Here is an 18,937-nt window from a genome sequence, read left to right as displayed (position 1 = left end):
AATGAAAAAAAATAAGGTATAAAAAGAATAAATGCATGAGAATTAGAAAATTGAGTATATTTAGAGAAATTAAAATGTGACATTCACACATTTTCTCTCCAAAATAGTGTAAAAATGAATGGTACTACGTGTTTGTCCGTAAACACTCAAATGAAAATCAATTTAGAAAACTTAAAAATTGATTTTCATGTCCTACAATTGATTGTCACGTTTTTTTTGTGAATAATTGATTATACATTTTGATAATCGATTTTTACATTTTGAAAAAAAATATTTTAATTGAATAAACCATTTTATTTATTTCTCTTAAACTAAACACATTCATTCTCATTCTATTTTTCTTATTTTTATTTAATTCTATTTTTTCTTTGTTTTTGTCCACCTTATTTTTCACATACTTTTATTTTCTTATCTACCCAATACAATGTAAGAGAAAAAAAAACATCAATAGTTAGTGATAAAATGTAATAAAAAGAGGAAAAAATAGATATTAATTGAATATATTATTATGATATTCGAATGTATTATATTAATAAATCCTCCTCCTTACACTGAATTAATCAGTTAAACATCTACATATAGACCACATGTCACATTCTCAGCCACTATGTGCAACATGACAGTTGAACAAAAAAAAACAAGGTAGGAAAGCCAAGCCGCATCTTCAATTAATTAAGAGCCTCTCAACAATATCCCACCCAAGCACACAAGTACAATTAATTTAATTCACGTGATGGTTCATTATCTTTAACCCCTATATGCATTTCCCATATGATGTAGTCACAATGCATATCCTTTTCTTGTCATTATACTTTTTTGTTAAGCATTTGATTCCAAGCCAACGTGAGCTCAAGCAAAAGAGTTAAACAATCTCAAAAGTTATTAGTTATCCATCAAATGCAAAGGAATTATTTGCTAGTTAGGTATCACATCAAGTGTTTCCGCAATACAAGCCAACCATATGGCCTCAATTGCTTGTATACAACATTTTGTGTTGGCTGCTGTTACAATCAACAATAAAATGAAGTTAGTTTCAACCTCCACAGAAGGAAAAATTTATAAGAGTTTTAAGGGAGACTTCACATTTCTCATACCATTTCAAGATTATTGTCCATTTTCTTTGGTACTTAAAATAAGATAAAAAATTAATCATTCCTTGATTTATATCAATGCTTCATGTGAAGATGTGGCACAATTGTATTATGTGGTACAGCTGCCCCACTCCAATTTGCATTATGATGGTTACATTATATACATACATATGCTTTCTTTATATTAAATATGACAAACATTTATTAGGAAGAATTGTACCTTAGTACCAAGGCCAATTGTCTTGTTGTCAAAAGAAATTCATTTCTTGAGGAGCTACAATTAACAACATAAACGAGTTAAGGAGCTACAAGTAATAAAATGACTACAATTGAAAACACAGCACTCATAAATCATGCAGATTTTATCTTGTATAAACTGCCTCAATTACATTAGTGCCTCCTCAAACTAATATTTTGAATATAATAACTGCCCAATTTCATTGTTATTTAACATATATGTTTTTCTTTAGACTTCGAAGGATTTAATGAAACACAAATCAAAGGGAAAAAAAGCACCAAAATAGAAAATTGTACGTATTAGTAAAAATAGAGTTAGCTAGGGGTATGGATATTTATCCCATAATGGTGAATACAACAACACAAGACACCAAACAAAAGGAACAAGAAATGAGGCTAGAAACTAGCAAAGCACAACCCATGCCACTTCCATACATTTTGTCCAAATCACACTAGCACCCGTCACCACCTTGCAACCTTTCTTTCTCTCTTTTTGCGTTATGTTATCTTCACCCAATAACGCTCACGTTGGTGGCACTACTACACTACACTGCAACCAGCATCATCAGTGTACATATTCACTTAGTAGTATATAAAAATTTACTTAATTATTTAAATAACTTTTTCTTATCTTCTTCATGGTAATATTTTAAGCACCACTTTATAGGATACCTTAATTACACTGCAACCAGCATCATCAGTGTACAGATATTAACGTAGTAGTATATAAAAGTTTACTTAATTATTTGAATAACTTTTTCTTATCTTCTTCACAGTAATATTTTAAGCACAAAATAAACTAATCACATGATGCATATAAACCAAGCAAACCCCACTTTATAGGATACCTTAATTTCCTATATTTTAACCTCTTAATTTTAAATAAAAAAATAAAAAAAGAAACCACATGTAATCTGAACAAAAACAATTCAAAACTCATAAAAATCAATAATTAGACAATTTAAAATTCAAAGTTAAGATAATTCATTAAACTAAATTAACGCAGCTTAAATAATAAAACTTAAATAAATAAAGTCATTTAATTCATCATTGAGTAATAATAAGACTAAAATAACAAGAACAGGAACGAATAAAAGTTTATTAAACTCGAGATCAAACAAGTTTTACCTGAATGAAGTCTTAACAAGTATAACTAAATCATATAAAAAGAATAAGTATAGAAAGAAACCAAGGATTAACGCATTAAGCATGACACCACAGATCTAAATCATTGTTTTTTCATTTAGAACTAGAGCTAAATAAGCTAACAGCAGCATTAACAACTAAAATAACTCAATAACCGAACAAAAATCCCCACAATTAATACTGAAAATCATTTAATTAATGTCTCAATACTAATAAGTTTTATACATTGATCTTCAGTAGACAAGCCTAAGCTGATTCATTTAATTGGTGGGAATTCCAGGCAATTCCCGATTCCTGATCCCAATATATAAAAATTGTACTACATTTCGCAAAGCTCCATTCCAGTGAATGATTCACCCATTTAACTCTTGGGTGCTTTTAAGGTTCTGCTCTCTCTGCCCTATAATAGGATATACTAGTGGACACTCTCTGCCCTATAATAGGATATACTAGTGGACACTATTATGTGTGTAGCGTGTACACTTACCATGACTCACTCACTCAGCCTTTAAACTTTCATATAAACATATGTACCTACCTATTCTATGAGCTTCTAAACATTTTTTCCCTTATGCCAAAGATGTTTTCTTTGGCATAAGGGAAAAAATGTTTAGAAGCTCATAGGATAGGTAAGTACATATGTTTATATGATTTTCAGTAGACAAGCCTAAGCTGATTCATTAATTAAATAATTTTCAGTATTAATTGTGGGAATTTTTGTTCGGTTATTGAGTTATTTTAGTTGTTAATGCTGTTGTTAGCTTAGTTTAATGAATTATCTTAACTTTGAATTTTAAATTGTCTAATTATTGATTTTTATGAGTTTTGAATTGTTTTTATTCAGATTACATGTGGTGTGGTTTCTATTTTTATTTTTTTATTTGAAATTAAGAGGTTAAAATATAGGAAATTAAGGTATCCTATAAAATGGGGTTTGTTTGGTTTATATGCATCATGTGATTAGTTTATTTTAACATCTGTACACTGATGATGCTGGTTGCAGTGTAATTAAGGTATCCTATATAGTGGTGCTTAAAATATTATCATGAAAAAGATAAGAAAAAGTTATTTAAATAATTAAGTAAATTTTTATATACTACTACGTGAATATTTACACTGATGATGCTAGTTACAGTGCAGTGTAGTAGTGCCAACGTGAGCATTATTGGATGAAGATAACGTAACCCAAAAAGAGAGAAAGAAAGGTTGCAAGTTGGTGACTGGTGCTATTATGGAATAGCTTTCTTGATTTGGAAAAAATGTATGGAAGTGGCATGGGTTGTGCTTTGCTAGTTTCTAACATCATCCGCTGTCATCTATTGTTCCTTTAGTTTGGTGTCTTGTGTTGTTGTATCCACCGTTATGGATAAATATTCATTCTCCTAGCTAACTCTATTTTTTTACTAATACGTACAATTTTCTATTTTGGTGCTTTTTTCCTCTTTGGGTTGTGTTTCATTAAATCCTTCGAAGTCTAAAGAAAAACATATATGTTAAATAACAATGAAATTGGGCAGTTTTATTATATTCAAAAGATTAGTTTGAGGAGACACTAATGTAATTGAGGCAGTTTATACAAGATAAAATCTGCATGATTTATGAGTGTTGTGTTTTTAATTGTAGTCATTTTATGTTGTTAATTGTAGCTCATCCAGAAATGAATTTCTTTTGACAACAAGAGAACTGGCCTTAGTACTAAGGTACAATTCTTCCTAATAAATGTTTGTCCTATTTGATATAAAAAAACATATGTATGCATATAATGTAACCATCATAATCCAAATTGGAGTGGGGCAGCTCTACCACATAATACAATTGTGACACATCTTCACATACAGCATTGATATAAACCAAGGAATGATTAATTTTTTTATCTTATTTTAAGTACCAAAGAAAATTGGCAATAATCTTGAAATGGTATGAGAAATGTGAAGTCCCCCTTAAAACTCTTATAAATTTTTCCTTTTGTGGAGGTTGGAACTAACTTCATTTTATTGTTGATTGTAACAGCAGCCAACACAAAATGTTGTATACAAGCAATTGAGGCCATATGGTTGACTTGTATTGCGAAAACGCGTGATGTGATGTGATACCTAACTAGCATATAATTCATTTGCATTTGATGGATAACTAATAACTTTTGAGATTGTTTAACTCTTTTGCTTAAGCTCACGTTGGCTTGGAATCAAATGCTTGACAAAAAAGGATAATGACAAGAAAAGGATATGCATTGTGACTACATCATATGGGAAATGCATATAGGGGTTAAAAATAATGAACCATCAAGTGAATTAAATTAATTGTACTTGTGTGCTTGGGTGGGATATTGTTTAACTGATTAATTCAATGCACGGAGGAGGATTTAAGATTAATATGATACATTCGAATATCATAATAATATATTCAATTAATATCTATTTTTTCCTCTTTTTATTACATTTTATCACTAACTATTCATGTTTTTTTTTCTCTTACATTGTATTGGGTAGAAAAAAAATGAAAGTATGTGAAAAATAAGGTGGACAAAAACAAAGAAGAAATAGAATTAAATAAAAATAAGAAAAATAGAATGAAAATGAATGTGTTTAGTTTAAGAGAGATGAATAAATAAATAAATAAAATGATTTATTCAATTAAAATATTTTTTTTCAAAATGTAAAAATCGATTATCAAAATGTATAATCAATTATTCACCAAAAAAAAAACATGACAATCAATTGTAGGACATGAAAATCAATTTTTAAGTTTTCTAAATTGATTTTCATTTGAGTGTTTACGAATAAACACGTAGTACCATTCATTTTTACACTATCTTGGAGAGAAAATGTGTGAATGTCACATTTTAATTTCTCTAGATAGACTCAATTTTCTAATTCTCATGCATTTATTCTCTTTATACCTTATTTTTTTCACTATTTATGTGACATCAAATAAAGAGTAAGTGTCAATTAGCACCTAGGTGTCTATAAAATATTTTAATCTAATTGTAAAAAATACATACATACATACATATATATATATATATATATATATATATATATATATATATATATATATATATATATTATTTATGAAGTTTTTATGTACATGAAGAAGTGAAATGAATGGATTGTCTGAAGGAATCCATATCCTTTCTTGCAAAAAGATAAGCCAGCGGTCGACCTAGAAACCTAACTGTTGCTCAAAGAAGTCAAAATTGGGCATTGAAAAAATGAAGGGTTGGGCCAGGTCGCGTGTGAGGGACAACTGGAACAAGGCTAGACACTTTACATACGAAGAAGGCATTTAAATTGTTGTGTTGAAGCTAAAGTTGGCTTGTAATGGGACGTCAACTTGGAGGGTAACGGGGTGGCCCAAATGTGAAAAAGACATGGTGATAATATTATAGTCCATAGTAATGGGGCCCAACTCTTTAAGCCACTGGACCCCTAGTACCAAATCGCCGTTGAGGGGAAGGGCAAATTGATCAAGGGTGAAATGATGGCCTTGGATATCGATGGGAACCTGAGAATAGGAGGTGGTGTGCACTCCATGTTAGTTATGTTTCCCACCATAACCTGTAGCTACAGCTTCGGGGAGGAAGGGAGGTTCAAATACTTCATCACATTGGATTGGATGAAGTTGTGGATGCTCCCACCATCCACAAAGATCATGACACTATGACGATGAATGTGGCCATAAACATGGAAGGTTTCTGGTTAGAGCATCCCGACTAGTGCATTGAGGCTAAGTTGAGGTGTGATGTAAGCGGAGGAATTCGAGAGGGATGATTCGGTCAGAGGTTCAGACACCTACAGTGGGGACAAAGGCTGGACCTCTTTACCATCGTCTGCGATAAATAGATGCAGGCATGGTTTACAACGATGGCCCTGGACCCACTTGTCATCACAACGGTAGCACGACAGTGGTTCCTCAGGTGAGAAGTGCTTAAGGGGCAAACGGGAAGTAGAAGTTGTGTTGAAGGATGACGACGCATGGGAGGTTGAGGGAGTGGGATAAAATCAAGCACCGTGACAATGATCCAAAAGTTTGTATTCCTGTACTTTAGCCAAGGCGACAGCCAGTGGAAGGGACATTGGTTGTAGGGTAAAAAAAAGAAGATTTATAATGAAATTTGCCCAGGCTGACTCAAATATGAATCCTGTAGGAGACTGGCCAATTAGCAGAGGCAGAAACCTGAATAATCTGGGAAAATACTGCAAAAGGATTGCTGCACGCAGAAGATTTTTAGCAAAATTTGCTCCTGATATTCCCAAGTACTTTCGTAGGACAAATGATATCATTATCTGCAAATATTTCATCACATGTCATGACATGGAATTTGAAGAGTACACAATAAATCATTAGTCTTTTTCACAAATCGAAAACCCTTTCCTTCCCCTGCTGCCTGCTTGATCTCAAGTATATGTTCATGTTCATCGTCCACAGACTATTAATTCATCAGACACAATGAAAGGTTCAATCCTTGTGGTTCATTTCTATTTGAAAAAGCTGATATAGAACACTAAGCAGTTTATAAAGATAAAGATAGAAAAATGACAACAAAAATCTTCAGAGTTCTAATTGTAACAAGGTAATTGGTTGGTAACAAGGTACCATAGCCTTTATGACTAATTGTAGAGGACAGATCCCCAATTCTCTCATGTTCTAAATTAATTTCAAATTGATTACAAAATAAGTGGGCCTTTGGCATTTGTATGCTTCAAGGAGAAAGAGTTTTTGCATGCAGAGTTTGTGAGAGATGAAAACTATTTATGTGAAGGCACTTGACAATAGCAACTACAATAGTCCTATTATAGAAAACTTAATAGCTCATCACAAGAACTCCTTATTTATTTTGAATAAGAATATCACAACTAAAAACTGATATTTTGAAAGAAACAAGAAAAAACTCAACTTCATATGGCAACATCAAAGACCTCCTTATTTTCTAGTAAATCAAAGATACAAAGCCACTGAAAATTCAACGGAACAGATATCACACAATATGAGTAGAGAGAAAATACCGATAAGCATTCATGTTCAATTGTAAGACTGGTACGTCTCATAATTCACATCATAAACTTTGTGCTTTGTGGCACATAAAAGTGAATACCCAAAATACTAAGTTACGATGAGCAAACTCAGCCAAGGAAATTATATAAAGAAAGTTTCCACAAAGCAAAAAAGGGAGATGGTAAGAAGTTTACCTGAGGTAGAGGCAATACAACAAATAGGTCAATGAAAAAATAACCCTTCAGATAATTAAGAGCAATTTTCTTGGGATGATCAACTAAATCTCCAGCACCTACTACCCTTGACTCAGGAGAAACATAAGCCAACCTAAACTGTAAAGAAGCAAAAAAGACTTATAAAATAAAAAAAACTTACAAAAGGAAATTGAAAAGGTCGCAAGATCAAGTATAAGGATACAGAAAAGTTTGTATAGTAGCCTTCAGAATGTAAGTGTTGCATAAATAATGAAAAAAAACTGAAATTGTTTATTGACAATACTTCTATTGCCCCTATAGTGGACAATGATATCAACAAAAGGAACAACGTAAATAGTTCATCTTGAAGACTTGAATACAGTTTTTTTTTTTTTTTTTTTTTAATTTTAAGAGAGTGATCTATTTTAATGTACATGTACCTAAACAATGTAAAAAGCCTTTGTAATTTTAAAGCAAGGCAAAAAGGTCCATCTCCAAATATGGAATAAACTAAACTAATGGAAAGCAAATTCGCAATATTTGAAAAATATACAGACTTTTTAAAAGAATTTGAAAGATAGGGAATAAATAGAGCTTGACTAAAACAATAGTGATCAAATTAATAATTCTACATTAAATTTTTATTGAAATTAAATTCTACACTAAATTTTAATATGAATATTATATTAATTATATATAATATTAATATTTTAATTAATTTAATAAGCATTTAATCTAATAAAAAAATATTTATATAGATGATGATAATATATAATTATATAATAAAATTTTTATATGTTGACAATATATTTAAATTTAATGAATTGGTAAGTAATGACGTTAGATCCAAAAAATGTGGTGTCAGTCTATGATGAGAGTTATATATCCTCAGAAGACACAGTTATATCAGTGGATGACAATTTGAGATATCAATAATAATTGAATAATATACATAATATTATTATTATTATACGACAAATAAAAATAGTAATAAAATACTCGTATATGTTTTTCACGTGTTATACACACATCATCTATTCACTGAGAATTCAAGATTAAGAATAGTAATTAGTAAATGAACATAATGTATAGGCACTGATCAACAAAAGTTATATATATATATATATATATATATATATATATATATATATAAAACTCATATTTGGAACTAGTGGATATGGTGTGGACTCTGGATTCAATTGTGCCGGCTCCGTACTTTAAAAATTTATGATTATAAAGAGAAGAGATAAGCACCAAGCAAGCAAAAGCTTCTCCTAGAAATCAGTTTCCTAGTAGGAAATGCTAGTAAACATGATCAGAGTGGTGCCTTCAACTTAGAGAACATAAGTTATTTCCTAGAAATCAGTTTCCTTCTTTTCAAACAGTATTTTTTCTTAAAAAAATAATAAACATGTAGGAGCATCTAACCTGTTTAGAATCCCATATTCACAGTAGAAAAGCATAGTCAAATTAGTGTTTAAAAAATTTAGGAATTAAGTTACAGACTGCACATTAAACAATGTATAGTTTTAATTTTTTTTAGATTTTCCGAATTTTCTACAACATTGGCTACTTCTGATAAACCAAAATTACATAGCAGGAAAACTTTAAAACCTTAAAGCTAAATAGGGTCTTAGGACAATAAATCCGCAATCTTTTATCTTGAATATAGATGTAAGTAAATAGCAATTGAAACAGAGAACTTCTCATAGAAATATCATTCTGATAGACCAAAAGCCATCACTATATATTCATTGTATTGATTGATAATAACTGAACATAAAAGTTTGCTGATAAAAAAAAAACTGAACATAAAAGTGAAGTTGTGCATAAATATGAAAATTAAATGCTACTTAAGACCACAAAGTTACAGCATAATTCAATCAAATGTCTATAAATTATTAGATTAGTAAAATCATCTACATGAACTCCAGACTATGGTCAGAATAAAGATGATTGTACAGTGCAAAATCACATCTGTAAAATGATTTTTTTGGCTATGCAGCACATAATTAAAGTCAAGTTCAAAACATAGAATTCAACGTTCTCTTAAATTTAAGGAGAAACAAAAGTCTATTTTTGGAAGAAAAGCACCTTGGGATCAAATATAGCTGAAGTTCTCCGGGTTCTTGGCTGAGAAGCCTTGAAATAAGTGGGGCAAGTAGTACAATAAGGATCATTACACATTCCAAGTTGCCCAGACCTCATCAAGTGCTCATTCTTTCTATTGTAGTCGTTATCCCAACGATTTTCATCTGTGCCATTGAAAGTAGAAAACTTTTCTGTCTTGCTCTCCACTACTTTGGTTCGTGTCGCAACTATATTCTGTCATGAAAGATTTCCAGTTCCATTGGTAGCATACAGTGGACCACTCATCTGCACAGAGGGGGTTTTTCTCACACTACAAAGTGGACCAGTATGTCCCACAAGACTAGTTTCTTTCTCATATGATTCCAAGGAGGCCATAGGAATAGAAATTGAAGCACTTCGTGTCCTAGATACAAGCCTTCGGAAACTAGAATCCACAACTTCATCAGATAGTTGAGCATGTGTTTCTGACAGCATTGGCACCTCATCCTTTTCAAAATGAGCCATGTTTCCTAGATGATTCTCCAATTTTTATGAAACTAGCAAAACATCAATGTATACATTTCTGCACGATATCATCAATTTTAAAGCAAAACAATCCAATTTAGCTCACAACTTGAAAAGAGAAAGCATAAATTTTTGTTAAAAAAACAGTAAATGAAAAGCCAAAGACTATATTTGTTCCCAAGTGACAAAGTCAAATGGAACTCAATGCATCCTCATGAGGAAGATCATTGTTCTCAAGTGGCTGAGAGTCCAATTTGGTTAAAAGGACATGATGAGAATCGAAGTGGGTAACATAGCAAGGACCATTTAATTGCATATTGATTTTCATCCCAATTCCCAATCGCCATCGCAACGGAACATGAAAATGCAGATTTCAAATAATAATAAAATAGATGAAAAGTTGTTACCTTACCTTATTTAGTTGATCAAGTAACTGAGTATCATCTCATTCTCAGCTCAGCCTCCGATTTTGAGGTTTGAGAATTGAGAGCGGGAACGAACGAAATCCAGAATAACTAAACTACGATTAGTTTGCACTTCCTATCATGTCGGCCTTGGACGTAGCCAACACCTATAACAAGAAAGAAGGAACACCATCACTACTCACCTCATTCCACAAAGCCTATACACTGACATTTTTCCAGTTGTGTAATGTCAGAGCCACAGCAGCATCTGCATTCTACACCAATGCTCTAAAATAGGAGATTATTATATGGGGGAACATTAACTTAATTAATTAACATTGTTTTTTTTATCAAGGACTGAACTACTATTTAGTACTATGCTTTTCACCAAAATAAATTAAATGTATAGTAATATGCTGATTGCTGCAAGACTAACAATTAAGATCAAACCAAGCTAAACATGTGTTTGCATAGGCATTCGTTCCATAGAAAAATTATACATTCCAAGCATAAGCTCCGACGTAAGCTCTGACGAACAGAGGCCAAACTTTGACGGCATGAAATAATAGGATTTCCCATTTGTAGACACATGATCAATGCGTTATTTCTTACTCTAACTAAATAAAACTTAGTACATGTCAAATGTTTTCGAGCCATATGTGTCTGCAATATTGATTTCATGATAATGTCAATAAATTCTAGTTTTGGATTCTAGTGTTGTTATTGATGGACTAAATCCAAAATGATTTGCACTTGCCTTCAAGTAATGATTGGGTACTATGACGGCTATGGTGTAATGGTTTGAATTGAGAAAACGCAATACCGACTTCACATTTGAATTCACAAAAAGTCACTAATCCATATAAGACTAAAAGAGCCGCTAAAAAAATACTGAGGACGAAAACTCCCCCAATTGCCTTTTGAGTGTGGATAGTGGAGAGTGGAGACCCACCATTAGATTGAGAGGTCACACCAAATAACAGGGTTTCAATGCTAATGCATGAACCTGCATTATAAGAAAGTAAAAAAGCAATCATATTCATATATTATGCACAGTTTTGAGCGCACGCACGAACAGATTATAATATATTAGTAAAAATCTACGTGTGAGATTTTGTTGGTGAATTTCCTGCTGATAAAAGCCATCCACGTGTTAGGTGTGTGATTTTATTCTATTCTATTATAGTTAGAGTAAGAAATAACACACAGAGCATAGATTCAAACAGAAAACAAACAGAGCATAGATTCAAACACATTGATATTAGTTCTGTGAATGGTTTTGAACTGCAAAACGAACAGAGCATAGATTCAAACAGAAAACACACCTGAGGTTCACCGGGAACCATGGAGATGCAATCGGTGCATCCAAGCATAAGCTCCGACGTAATCAGAGGCCAAACTTTGACAGCAACTCGAACACACTGCGTCGATTTGGAATTTTCCATCTCCAACCAAACCGAATCAGCCTCGAGGCTGGAAACTCTAAAATCCAATCAAAACACAGAAATTAAATCAAACAACGCCATTTAGAGTTGCATTGCGCTCAAAACTCACAGAAATTGGTGTAGAATGGAACCAGAGGTTTGATAATCGTGTTTGTCATGACTATATATGTTAAACTTCTGTGGCGCGCTTTTATGTATTAGTAAAACCAAATCCACAAACAATAGATAATAGACAAATAGATATACCTTATGGAGAATCCATCAAACGTAGCCGCCACCATGATCAGTGATTACAAGAAGGGAGAGACTATGAAGAAGAAGAAGAAGAAGAAGAAGAAGAAGAAGAAGACTGAGAAAAGAGGAACATGGATGATTAGATGAGAGAGAAAGAGAGTAATTAAAGTTTTGCGCTCTCAGACTAGGAGAGAAGAAGAAGGAGGAATGGGAGAGAGTATTGTGTGTAGCTGTCTGCTTGCTTTTCCCTAATTTATGACTGAAAGGGACATATGAGAGAGAGAGCTCTAAAGTGACGACAGATACAGAAGAAACGAAGGTGAGAGAATATTTTATTAATTATTAATTAAACTCGTACAATTATTTAATTAACACTCATGCTTTATTATAATGTTAATGTTGGTGCTTGTTACTGTAATTGATTTTCGTTGATTAATTATTTTATTATTGCTAATCAACTCTTGTGCTTTATTCGTTTCTTTCCATGCATGTTATTTTCATTTTAAAAAAAGTACTTTTGAGGTTATTTTCGTTGATTAATGTTAATGTTCTTTGGATTCTCCAATTTGTCTTAAAGAGTTTTACTTACACCAACAATTGTAGGGATAAGACTTTTGAAATTATACCTACATCAATCACTTATAGGCACATATTTTGTAAAATTTTATCTACATAACATAGTTGTAGGTATAAGTTTTTTAAAAAAATTTAAAATTTTGCCTACACGGTGCTTCTGTTAATTCTTTTAAGTTTTACCTACACTATAATCAATTATAGGCATAAGTTTTTTTGGAGTTTTACCTACACAACATAGTTGTAGGTAGAAGTATTTTTTTAGTTTTAATGAATTTGCCTACATCAAATAACGGTTAGTACAAGTGGTTGACTTTTATCTACAATAGTTAGTTGTAGGTAAAAGTGTTTTTGAGATATACCTACACTAATTTGCATAGGTTATTTTTATTTTGGTCTGGAACTAAGAAGTGTTGTAGACATAGGTTATTTTTCTTGTAGTACAATTGTATTATGCAGTACAGCTACCCCACTCCAATTTGCATTATGATGGTTACATTATATGCATACATATGTTTTTTTATATTAAATAAGACAAATATTTATTAGGAAGAATTGTACTCTAGTACAAAGGCCAATTGTCTTGTTGTCAAAAGAAATTCATTTCTCTAGGAGCTACAATTAACAACACAAACGAATTAAGGAGCTACAAGTAATAAAATGACTACAATTAAAAACATATGTATGCATATAATCGTGTTTGTCATGACTCATAAATCATGCATATTTTATCTTGTATAAACTGTCTCAATTACATTAGTGCCTCCTCAAACTAATATTTTGAATATAATAAAACTGCCAAATTTCATTGTTATTTAACATAACATATATGTTTTTTTTAGACTTCCAAGGATTTAATGAAACACAAACCAAAGTAAATATAGAGTTAGCTAAGGGATGAATATCTATCCGTAATGGTGGATACAACAACAGAAGACACCAAAAGAAAGGAGAACAAGAAATGACAGCCAGCGGATGATGCTAGAAAATAGCAAAGCACAACCCATGTCACTTCCATACATTTTTTTCCAAATTAAGGGAGCTATTCCACAGTAACACCAGTCACCAACTTGCAACCTTTCTTTCTCTCATTTTGCGTTATGTTATCTTCACCCAATAACGCTCACGTTGGCACTACTACACTACATGCAACCACCATCATCAATTCAGTGTACAAATATTCACGTAGTAGTGTATAAAAATTTACTTAATTATTTAAATAACTTTTTCTTATCTTCTTCAGGGTAATATTTTAAGCACAAAATAAACTAATCACATGATGCATGTAAATCCAGCAAACCCCACTTTATAGGATACCTTAATTACATTGCAACCAAAAAATTTACTTAATTATTTGAATAATTTTTTCTTATCTTCTTCACAGTAATATTTTAAGCACAAAATAAGCTAATCACATGATGCATATAAACCAAGCAAACTCCACTTTATAGGATACCTTAATTTCCTATATTTTAACCTCTTAATTTCAAATAAAAAAATAAAGATAGAAACCACATGTAATCTGAACAAAAACAATTCAAAACTCATAAAAATCAATAATTAGACAATTTAAAATTCAAAGTTAAGATAATTAATTAAACTAGATTAACGCAGCTTAAATAATAAAACTTAAATAAATAAAGTCATTTAATTCATCATTAAGTAATAATAGGACTAAAATAACAAGAACAGAAACGAATGAAAGTTTATTAAACCAGGGATCAAACAAGTTTTACCTGAATGAAGTCTTAACAAGTATAACTAAATCATATAAAAAGAATAAGTATAGAAAGAAACCAACGATTAATGCATTAAGCATGACACCACAAATCTAAATCATTGTTTTTTCATTTAGAACTAGAGCTAAATAAGCTAACATCAGCATTAACAACTAAAATAACTCAATAACCGAACAAAAATCCCCACAATTAATACTGAAAATCATAATTAATACTAAAAATCATTTAATTAATGTCTCAATACTAATAAGTTTTATACATTGATTTTCAGTAGACAAGCCTAAGCTGATTCATTTAATTGGTGGGAATTCCCCGCAATTCCCAATTCCTGATCCCAATATATAAAAATTGTACTACATTTCGCACTGCTCAATTCCAGTGTATGATTCACTCATTTAACTGTTGGGTGCTTTTAAGGTTCTGCTCTCTCTGCCCTATAATAGGATATACTAGTGGACACTATTATGTGTGTAGTGTGTACACTTACCATGACCCACTCACTCAGCCTTTAAACTTTCATATAAATATATGTACCTACCTATCCTATGAGCTTCTAAACATCGCTTACTTTTTCTGGCAAAACCACTCCCAATCTATATTTACTCCCCTAGGGTCACAAGTGAAGTGATAATAATGCTTAAAATACGTTTATTATGAAAGTTCAGTGCAGGTTTAAAGGCATCATTTGGTATGCCAAAAGCTATCTTCTTCAAAGCAAGCTTAAAGGAATTATTTAGATGGAATTGTTTTAGTATAACTTTATTCAATGATGCCACACTCATACATATGATCTATTTTTGAAAATAGAAATCTATTGTTTAATAATGCGGGATCCTGTCCCAGCAATGAATACAAATATATATGTGATCATTATATTAAAATGTGAGATTCACACTTTCTCTCTCCAAAAGAGTGTAAAAATGAATGATATCATGTGTTTATTCATAAACACTCAAATGAAAATGGATTTTCAAAACTTAAAAATTAATTTTCATGTCCTACAATTAACCATCAAGTTTTTTTTTTGAATAATTGATTATACATTTTGAGAAAAAATATTTTAATTAAATAAATTTATTTATTTATTTATTCATTTTTCTTAAACTAAACACATTTATTTTCATTCTATTTTTTTATTTTAATTTTATTCTATTTCTTTTTTGTTTTTGTCCATCTTATTTTTCATAAATTTTTTTACTTTTCTACCAAATACAGTGTAAGAGAAAAAAAATACATGAACATTTAGTGATAAGATGTAATAAAAAAAGAAAAAAAAATATTTATTGAATATATCATATCAATCTTAATTATCCTCCTTACACTGAATGAATAAGTTCAACATCTATATATAGACCAAAATCCTGCAGCCTCAGGAATAGGAATCAGAATCAAACAATTCCACTCATGGTTAGCTTCAACCAATGGCAAAATAAGGCTTTCCGTTAAACCTGTACAGCGTCGTCACAGCTGCTCATTTTTCTCTAGCTCGCACACACCCAAATCAACTAGGGCTTGCCTTTCTCATTTCTCACTTTTACTGCACCGATCGTTTCACTCTCAAACTGTAAGTTCAACTTCTCACTATCTCAGCTCATAATGCGGTTGAAAATCATGTGTGATTTCTCGAATGTCACGTATGTTTTCATTTTTGCGATTTGCTGCATGTGCTTTGTTGCATGTGCTAAGAGACGCATTGTTCGAGGGTTTATCTGTTTGCTAGCCAAATGTGGTTGTTCTTGTGTCTGATTTAGGGGTTTGGTGACTATTGTTTGTGATACTTGGAGAAATTTTGTTAATAACTCAGTGAACGGCGGATTAACTAAGAAAATTGGCAATCAAAACTCTGAAGCTGCTGATGATAACTTGCGTCCCTGACTGTTTGCTATTATTGCTGTTTCTTTTTTGTTCTACTCATTTCATGAAGATGTGGATAGTCTGCCAAGGCAGACCATTGTTTGCTTGTCACTCGGTAGCATTATTTTTCTGTCGTTGTCTGAATTTTTTTGCGTGCAAATTATTAATGTACATTTCCTTAGTTTTTTCTGCAAGTTTTTGCATTGGTGCTTTCTGAAAATTTGTCTCCCCTCAAATTGTACACAACCGTTGTTCCTGGACTGATTTTTTTGTATTTGTATGCAGAGCTTCAATGGACTACAGCTCTGAAGAAGATTCTGATATCAGCGAATCTTAGATTGAAGAGTACGCAGAGAAACGATATGAACAGTTAAGGGCTGGGAAATACAAGGTTAAAAATTTGAATGGAACTCTTAGATGTCCTTACTGTGCTGGGAAAAAAAACAAGAATTCAAATATAAGGATTTATTGCAACATGCATCAGGAGTTGGTAAGAGTTCTGCTAACAGAAGTGCACAACAAAAGGCAAACCACCTTGCTCTAGGAAAGTATTTGGAGACCGACCTAGCCTGTGAAGCAGAGCCAATCCAGCGCCCAGCTCTACCTCAAGCTGTCAATCAACCTTTACATCAACAAGATCTTTATGTTTGATTCCTGGATGAACAAGAAAAGCTGAGTAGTGAATTGGAGGAAAAAAAGCGGAAGCTTGATTCCTGGAGTAGAGATCTAAACAAACGTGAGGCCCTAACTGATCAAGAGAAGAAGAAACTTGAAGAGGACAACAAGAAGGTAATGTATATTATATTTTTTGGCCTGTAAATATGTACTCATTTTAAATATAATTTTTATACCTGGATCTTTCTGGCTTATAAATAACTGTCAGTTCAAAACTTTTTGGCATGCTTTTGTCTTTTTTCTGTCACTAAAATTATTTTATTGGTTGCTACTGATTTGAGCCAAGTAATTTATTCTGATTCTATTCACTCCCTTAAGATTGGACCCTTAAGTCAATATTGGCAAATTTATGGCTTCCATTCATTGTGAGGAAATATCAATTCATAAAAATGGTTTCAGTTTTATTTATGTGATTATGCCATCTATGACAATAATTATTAAAAACCATTTGTATATAATATTCATATATTATGCGAAACAGTAAACTCTAACGTCTAAAGAGCCAATGTTAGTTTTTGGAGGAAAAAAAGCAGCATACTTGAAAACATTTATAGCTTCCACACTGCCTTGCTTAAGGTGCTTGCAGACTTTGAAAACAATAGCATTTATGATGTGCCTTTATAGGATTCTTACATAATATTTGTCTTCCTAGAAAGATCTGAGGAATGAGTCACTCCTATTGGCTTCAAAGGAAAAAAAGATAGCCCATGAGAGTGTCTTAAGGCTTGTTGAAGAGCAAAAGGTTTGCCTCTTATTTACTATTTAGTGTCTTGGTTATGAAAAGATTGCTTTTTATCACTTCATTCTTATACATTGTGAATACATCTTATTGGTGTAAACTTCAAAATTTTCAGCGAGAGAAAGAGGAGGCCTATAACAAGATACTTCAGTTGGAAAAACAGCTAGATGCCAAACAAAAGTTGGAAATGGAAATTGAAGAGTTAAAAGGGAAATTGCAAGTTATGAAGCATCTTGGAGATGAAGATGATGCAGCTGTTCAGAATAAAACAGAAGAGATGAATGATGAATTGCAAGAAAAAGTAGATAATTTGGAAAATATGGAGGCCATGAATCAAATCCTTGTTGTGAAGGAGCGTCAGAGTAATGATGAACTGCAGGAAGCTCGTAAAGAATTAATAATAGTATGACCTTGTTTACTTTCTCCCTAATAAAAGTATACCCCGTGGTTCCCTTTTCTCTATCCATATATAGAGATTTGCTAATTTACCCCGACCTTATTTAGTAGTATTTTAATTTAGCAAACTATACCTTGACCTTGGATGCATTTAAGAAAATCCTAGTTATATCATTCACTTAGATTCCATGGCTTAACTTTTCTCTCCATTGATTCTTGCAGATAACCGCTCTAAAAAGCAACTGTTTCTGTTCATGCGTCTTTTTATGCTATAAGCTGTGAATATGTTTGTACCAATGATTGATGTCTGACGTTAAAGGCCTCTTTCTCAAATTCCATATTACATTTGTCACATTCCACGTACAAGTTAACAGATAACTCTTCTTTTCCTTTGTATCTAACAGCCATCAGTTTTCCAAACTCGCCACACCCAACATCAGTTTCAACCAATGTATCTTTCTCACATCGAACACTTCTCTGTACAAGTAAACAACTACCTCTTCTTTTCCTTTGTGCCTAACTGTAATAAATTTCAAACCTCATGTATTTTTCCTTTCTTTCCATCTCGATTCTCTAGTCAATCACATTCCTCCTATGTAATACATACTTCTTCACTCTTT

The 18,937-nt window shown here is 31.9% G+C and overlaps 1 long non-coding RNA gene and 1 pseudogene across 1 annotated transcript; one reads left to right on the top strand and one right to left on the bottom strand.

Moving 5' to 3' along the window:
• Positions 1 to 509: 509 nt before the first annotated feature.
• Positions 510 to 12,598, bottom strand: LOC114418064 (annotated as a pseudogene).
• Positions 12,599 to 16,020: 3,422 nt separating this feature from the next.
• Positions 16,021 to 18,499, top strand: LOC114418776. Its single transcript, XR_003668094.1, has 4 exons — positions 16,021 to 16,217; positions 16,793 to 17,296; positions 17,835 to 17,924; positions 18,037 to 18,499. It is a non-coding gene; the product is annotated as an uncharacterized LOC114418776 (long non-coding RNA).
• The last annotated feature ends 438 nt before the right edge of the window (positions 18,500 to 18,937 follow it).

Source organism: Glycine soja, chromosome 7, assembly GCF_004193775.1.
Source record: "Glycine soja cultivar W05 chromosome 7, ASM419377v2, whole genome shotgun sequence".
In the NCBI taxonomy this organism is placed as follows: Eukaryota; Viridiplantae; Streptophyta; class Magnoliopsida; order Fabales; family Fabaceae; genus Glycine; species Glycine soja.
Note: the sequence above shows the minus strand (reverse complement) of the source record. Positions and strands in the feature narration are given on the sequence as shown.